Here is a 7546-nt window from a genome sequence, read left to right as displayed (position 1 = left end):
CTTCCATGGAAGTCGTCTCAGGTTAGTTTTGCAATTGAAAAATAAAACAAAAAAAAATAATTTTTTCTAGACGACGTACACGGAAGTCGTCTATCCGACGACTTACATGGAAGTCGTCCAAGATAAGCAAGGTTTGACCAGAATCTCGGAATAAAATCATGGACGAATTTCGTGGAAGTCTTCTAATGGACGACTTCCGTGTAAGTCGTCTAGACAAAAATATTTTTTTTTGTTTTATTTTCAATTGCAAAACTAACCTGAGACGACTTCCATGGAAGTCGTGTAGGTATAACAAAATATTGATTTTTTAATTTTCTACTGGACGACTTACATGTAAGTCGTCCAGGAAAAGTCAAATTTCTGACACAATCCGGTCAAATTTATAACCCGTTTACCTTAGACAACTTCCATGTAAGTCGTCTAGAAAAACACATTTAAAAGTCAATTGCAACATTAACCTCTGCATTGACCAGAAGACTTCCATGTAAGTCGTCTACAGCCGGAAGTCGTCTGGACGAACAGATCTGGAAAAAAAAAACTAATTTCATAGTTTCAACCAGTGAGATAACTTGTTTAGCACACAAAAGTCTTCTCCAAGCACCCAGATTTCAAACAAAAGTTACCAACCAAGAATCGTAAGCTTCAATGGCTCTATGAACCATAAAAATTTTAGAATCAAAATCTTGGATTTTTTTTTTGATGAATATGGAGAGAAAGTAAATGGATATTGTTTTTGGTTCATAAGAATTGAGAAAGAAAGGTGTAAATCGATTTTTAGGTGCATTAAGAGCTTAAAATTGGTTGTTCATGGTGGTTTGTGTATTGATGGCAATGACAATATTGTGAATTCTTTAGGAAGATGAGGGTGATAGAGTAAAATATGCATTAAAAAAAAAAAAGTGATTGCATTTTCGTGAATAATCTGAACTTTGGGGGTGAAAGAGGCAAGTCAAAGTTAAAAAAAAAACATGGGTTAGCTTTGTGTTTGACTTCAAGTTTTGAGTCATATTTGCAAAAATCCCAAATATATATGGGTGTATTCAATATTTTTAAAACAACAGGTGACTACCGATTCAGTATGGTCAGTCACAACCAATTAGAGGATTTGCCAAAAATGAACCAAAATTTTATTTGAAATGAAAAAAAAATATATCCCAAATTCAATCAAAGGTAAAAGTAACCTAAAAGAAAAGTGAAATTATAATCAACTCTTTATAATCAAAAAAAAAAAAAATGTAGTCATGTCTTTCTCATTAATTTATCTTGTTTTGCAGGTTTTCATTTCATGGTTATCATCTTACACTCTTTTAAAGGTAGATCTATAAATTTTGGATATGTATTTTTGTGTGTTTTATAAGTTAGAGTCAAAAATTTATAGAATCAACCTAATGTTATTGTTGTATTTATTATTTAAGCATAAAAAAAATATTTTTGAGGTTTTTCTTTGTTTTAAAGCAAATTTTAACGTTTTGGATATGCAAGTTCTTCAAATATGAGTCGAACTTCAGGAAAAGTCGTCTTCTGGAGAAGTCTTCTCGAGAAATCTTCTAGGAAAGTCATCTGAGACGAATAATAATTTTCTAGTGCATTTTATGTTAGAAGAATTCCCATGAAGTCTTCTGGACCGAAAATACTTAACTTAATTGAAATTTTCTTTCTCTTTATTTAAAGAAAATTTACACATTCTCTTTCTTCCTCTCAAATGGGTGCAACAAAAATGTAGTGTTTCTCACTTTTAAACTCTCCAACCTCTCTATAATTTCTTTCATCTTGAAACCACCAAACTTTATATCAATTTCTTATATTTTGTATCATGTGTTTCTCACTAATTTATCTTGGTTTTCCAGGCTTTCATTCATCGTTCTCGTGTTCCACTCCTTTAACGGTAAATCTGTAAATTATGGATATGTATTTTTGTATGTTTTATAAGTTAGATTCAAAAGTCATAGAATAAACCTAATGTGATTGATTTATATCATATTTAAGCATAAAAACACTATTTTGTAGTATTTCTCTGTCTTAAAGTCATTTTAACGTTTTTGGATATACATGTTATTAAGATCTGAGTCAGACTTCAGACTTCATTTGCAGACTTCTCCAGAAGACTTCTCGAAATCTGGAGAAATATTCTGGAGAAATCTTCTTGGGAAGTCTTCTGAGATGAATAGTAATTTTCAGGTTTATAAGACTTTTTGGGAAGTCTTCTAGTGCATCTTTTTTTAGAACACTTCTCCGGAAGTATTCTGAACCTAAAATATTGATCTAATCAAAAATTTTGTCTCCTTATATAAAGAAAATGTACATATTCTCTGTCATCCTCTCAAATGGCTGCAACAAAAATGTAATATTTCTAACTCAAAACTCTCAAACCTCTCTCTAATCTCTTTGAACTTGAATACACCAAACTTTATATCAGTTTCTCATCTTTTTGTCTCATTTATTTCTCACCATTTATCTTGTTTTTGTAGGTTTTTTATTTCATGATTTTCATCTTTCATTCCTTTAGAGGTAGTAGATCCATAGATTTTTGGATATATATTTTTGTGTGTTTTTATGTTAGATTCGAAAAAGCTATAGACTCAATCTAATGTGATTGTTTTATTTATTATTTAAGTATAAAAAGTTTTATTTTTGAACTGTTGCTTTGGTTGAAATCATTTTAATCAATTTTAGATATGCAAGTTTTTCAGATTTTACACTACAAGAAAACATAAGTTTAACGACGGCGGTATTCCTCGTGAGTTCGTCGTAAAATGGGCTTTACGAGGAATTAGCGAGGAAACACGTTTCGTCGTTACTAGTTCGTCGTGACGCATATTTCCTCGCAAATTCGTCGTAACTTAGCAAGGAAAACGTTTCGTCGTAAAGATGAAGTACCATATTTCGTCGTAAAGACGAGAAGTACCATATTTCGTCGTAAAGACCACGTAAATATTCCACGTAAGAATGTCGCTATATTTCCTCGTAAATACCTCGAAAGCAGTTCCTCGTAAACTACACGTATTTATCTCGAAAGTATTTCCTCGTAAAGTACACGTAAATACCTCGAAAATAATACCTCATAAAGTACTCGTTTAATCTTCCTCGTCATTTCCTCGTAAATTTCCACGCAAATAAGTCGTAAATTAGCTACGAATTCACTTCGTTTTATTATTATACAGAATTTAAAAATATAATTAAAAACAATAATTTTATTAATAAAATTAAAATTTAAAAACGAAAATCAATACGAAAATATTTTATATATAAATAAGTTTTGAATTTATAAATACAATAACCGAAAAAAAGAACTAAGAGTCGTTCATCGCCCGGTAGAATTCATCACTCCTCCTCTCTACATCCGCCTCGGCATGTGTGTCGGATGATGACTTGCCTGGAATGGGATTTTGTCGTCGCATGTTCCTCAACAAGAACTCTCATTCCGGATTTGTAGCCGCTATAAGGTCCAAGAAGCCCTCGACTCCACCCACACGAGCTGTGAACGCAGATCGCGTCGAGTCCAACTCGTTACGCAGCTGAGCGGACTCTCTACGCAGCTGAGTGACTTCATCTTCCCGTGTCTGACCATAAGACGATGTCGCTCTCGGAACATCGTCGACGGAACCAATCCGCAACATACGTCCCTTTTTCTTAGGGACAACCTTAAAAACAAAAAATAAATATTGTTAGTAAAAATTTATTGTTAAATTAAATGAATAATAAAAAAATTAAAATTTTAAAAAATTTACCTCCTCATAAATCTTATCCACTTGAAGTGTGGATAAGGTGACGGGTAATCCGTCGGTGGACTGCTGGGTCAGCTGGGTCTGGTTGTCGTCAACCTGAGCAACCAAGTCGTCGAAGATTTGCTCGGACTTGCCATCTAGAAATTGGCCCGCCTTATTCTTGTGGGTCCTCTCGTAAAGTTGCATAAGAGACGGGAGTTAGAATATATATATATATTAAAAAATTAATTAAATAAAATATTTAATTACCATTTCCAAACGGATACCGCCGTAGGGTTTTTGGCCCGTAGAGTGAAGCATCGGCCCGTGGCCGTGCTCATCTACCGTGTTACAGGAGGCAAAGCAAGATCCCGCCAATAACAAATGAGGCCATCCCACACATCCGTGGTGAGCTCAGTGGGTTTGCCACGCTCATACCCCTTCACGATCAGGTCACCCTTCCAGTTGGAGATCGTGTCCAACAAGCGAACTTTCGCCTTCGGGTAAAACGATTTCCTCACCCTCTCATTGACCTCCATGGACCAATGATATTTTTGCTGTAAAAAAAAATTAAATTAATAATTAGTTTAAAAAGAAAATATATAAATCATGAAAAAATTAAAGTATATATAATTAATGAATAGTAACTTACAGCGTAAATTTTGAACTACGTCTTTCTGACGTAGATCGGCGTCTTTTTCCAGTTCGGATGTGGCATGGAGAAGTAACTTTCATCGTGTCGGTTACGTCCGATTAAAGTATAAATTATTTATTAATGTTATAAAAGAATCTTAAAAGAATTAAAAATAATAATTAATGTAACATACCACAAAGTTCCGTCCGGTCGGTCGGGGTCTATGACTGGTAAACCGTCTCTGCCTGGCTGACCGGGAATGTCCTCGACAGTGTACTGCGAGTAAGAAGCACTCGGAGGCACCATCAAATCGGGATGAATCTCTGCGGGCATCGCAGGAGCCATCGTCGGAGGAGCCATCGAAGGATGCACAGGAGGAACCGATGGTGCACTAGAAGAAGGCGACCGAGAGACTCTCTGAGAAGGCTGAGTCTCGGAGATAGTCTCCGGACCCGAAGAACCGGGAGCTGAAGAAGAACCGGGAGCTGAAGAGGACGACGGGTCTAAACGACTACCAGGCTCACCGAACATCTGTTTGTAATGGGGAGTAAGTCTGTTCTTTCGAATCGTCTGGAAAAAAAATTTAATTTTTAAATTTACATCAACAGTAATTAACAAATTCTATAAATAACAAATTCTATAAATCTAGCTAAATTCCCTACATTAACCACCTAATCAACACTAATTAACATAAAATCAGTAAACTTATCTAAATTCCCTACACTAACCACCTAATATACCCTAAACTAATCAAATTTGAGAGGAAATAGAGAGAGAACGTACCATAGCTACGAAAGAGAGAGGAACTGGAGAGGAAATGGGCGAGTGAAGCTCGCGTGTATATATAAGAAATTTGTAATCGTCGTAATTTCCTCGTAAATTTACGAGGAACTAGCGAGGCCCGTGTTTTTCCTTACGAGGAATTAGCGAGGCCCGTGTTTTGTTTACTCATAACGTCCTCGTTGATTAACGAGGAATTAGCAAGGCCCGCGTTTTTCTATTACGAGGTCTTTACGATGAATTGTGCTTACGTGGAATTAACGATGATTATTTTAGAATTCGTCATAAGGTCCTCGTTAGCTTACAAGTAAATAGCGATGATTATGTTTAAATCCCTAAAATCCAAAACCCCAAACCCCATCTTCCTTATCTTCTACTTCATATATTCCAAACCCCAAACCCATCTTCCCTTTAACGAGGAACTCGCGAGGCCCGTGTTGGGTTTCCTTGTAATGTCCTCGTTCACTTACGAGGAATTAGCGAGACCCGCTTTTTTATTTATGAGGAAGGAGACGAAGCTAATTGGTCGTAAAACCTTTCGAAATTTCCTACAAATACACACCAGTTTGCTTCTCAAATCAAAGATAAACTCACCAATTTGCTTCTCAAATCAGAGATAATTACTCACCAGTTTGCTTCTCAAATTAGAAAGATTTGAAAAAAAAGAAGGAGAGAAAGATACGGGAACCCATGTGGGCGGAGACAAGGCTAGACTTACGTAGGTCTCGCCTTGTTTCTTCCCTCTTATGATTCCAGTATCTTTCTTCTCTTCTTTTTTATTGGTCGTTCATTTACGAGGAAATACCAAGGCCGGTGATATTATTTACGAGGAAATAGCGAGGCCACTGTTTTCCGGTTACGAGGTCTTTACGACGAATTGTGCTTACGTGGAATTAACGAGTCCCGCGTTATTTTCGTCGTTATTTCCTCGTTACCTTACAAGGAACTTACGAGGATTATGTTTAAATCCCTAAAATCCGAAACCCCAAACTCCATCTTCCTTATCTTCTACTTCATATATTCCAAACCTCAAACCCATCTTCCCTTTAACCTCAACCTGCAAAAATAAAGAGAACGTTGAAATACAGAACGTTGAAATACAGATCATGTATGAAAAACGAGTTTGATCGACCTGAAAAAATTAAGAGTTTGAGTTAATACCTGATTCTTCAACCACTTAATAAAGTGTTGATCTTTCCTTTTGTCTACGTCACTTGTGGATATACCTGGGAATGTTTCTTCGACTTGAGAAACAAATAGGCTGTAAAATAAAATTTTATATTAATTAATCTTTGGCAATTATATAATTTATACTTATATGTGTCCATATATGTTACCTTTCAAAATAACGCATCAATGGATCCTCGCAATTGAGTAGAATATCGGTGTGTGCACTATGAGCGTCTTCTTCACTCGACCACCAAACCTCTTTTAAATTCTCACCGAGTCGCCCAATCTGGCTAAAGATGTCTGGAACACCAGCAACTGGCGCGACACCACCTTGATTATATCTTCTTGGAGCTCTTTTCCGGGTACATACTTTTGACGCAAAGTAGTACAATGTGAAGTGAGAAGTTTCTTCCGTCAAACTTCCAGCAATTATAGAACTTTCAACTTTTGCGAGGTTCTTTGCTTTTCCCTTCAAATATTTCATGGCTCGCTCATACAGATACATCCATCCGTAATGTACAGGTCCACGAAGCAATGCCTCATATGGGAGGTGGACAGCTAGATGCTCCATGACGTCAAAAAATCCCGGAGGAAATATCTTCTCCAAGTTGCACAATAAGATAGGAATGTTCTGCTGAAGCTGTTCCACGACTTCTTCTTTAAGAGTGCGTGTGCTCAGATCCCTGAAAAATGCTCCAATGTCTTGTATATTCCAAAAACAATTAAACACATTATATTGGTCATATATTATTGCAAACTAAACCATATAAAATTACTGCGTTATAATATACTACCTATAAGTGCTTCATGTACGTTTGTTGGAAGTAGCTCCGCAAATGCAAAGGAAAGTAGTCGTTGCATAAAGACATGACAATCATGACTCTTCATCCCAGAGAACTTTTGACCGTTTTCAACACATCTAGAGAGATTTGAAACATACCCATCGGGGAACTTCACTTCTGATGCCACCCAGTTGGACAACACCGACTTTTTTTCTGAAGACAATCTGAAGATCGGAACGGAAACTTGTCCATTGCTTTTTATATGTAACTCACTTCTTGAGCAAATATCCGGCAAGTCCAACCTCGATTTTATATTGTCTTTTGTCTTCCCTGAGAAATTCAATGTTGTATTCATGATGTTCTCAAAGAAATTCTTCTCTATATGCATCACATCGAGGTTGTGGCGAAGAAGAAGATCCTTCCAATATGGCAACTCCCAAAATATACTCTTCTTGTGCCAGTTGTGATGAACACCG

The sequence above is a fragment of the Brassica oleracea genome, chromosome C3 (assembly GCF_000695525.1).
Source record: "Brassica oleracea var. oleracea cultivar TO1000 chromosome C3, BOL, whole genome shotgun sequence".
In the NCBI taxonomy this organism is placed as follows: domain Eukaryota; kingdom Viridiplantae; phylum Streptophyta; class Magnoliopsida; order Brassicales; family Brassicaceae; genus Brassica; species Brassica oleracea.
Note: the sequence above shows the minus strand (reverse complement) of the source record.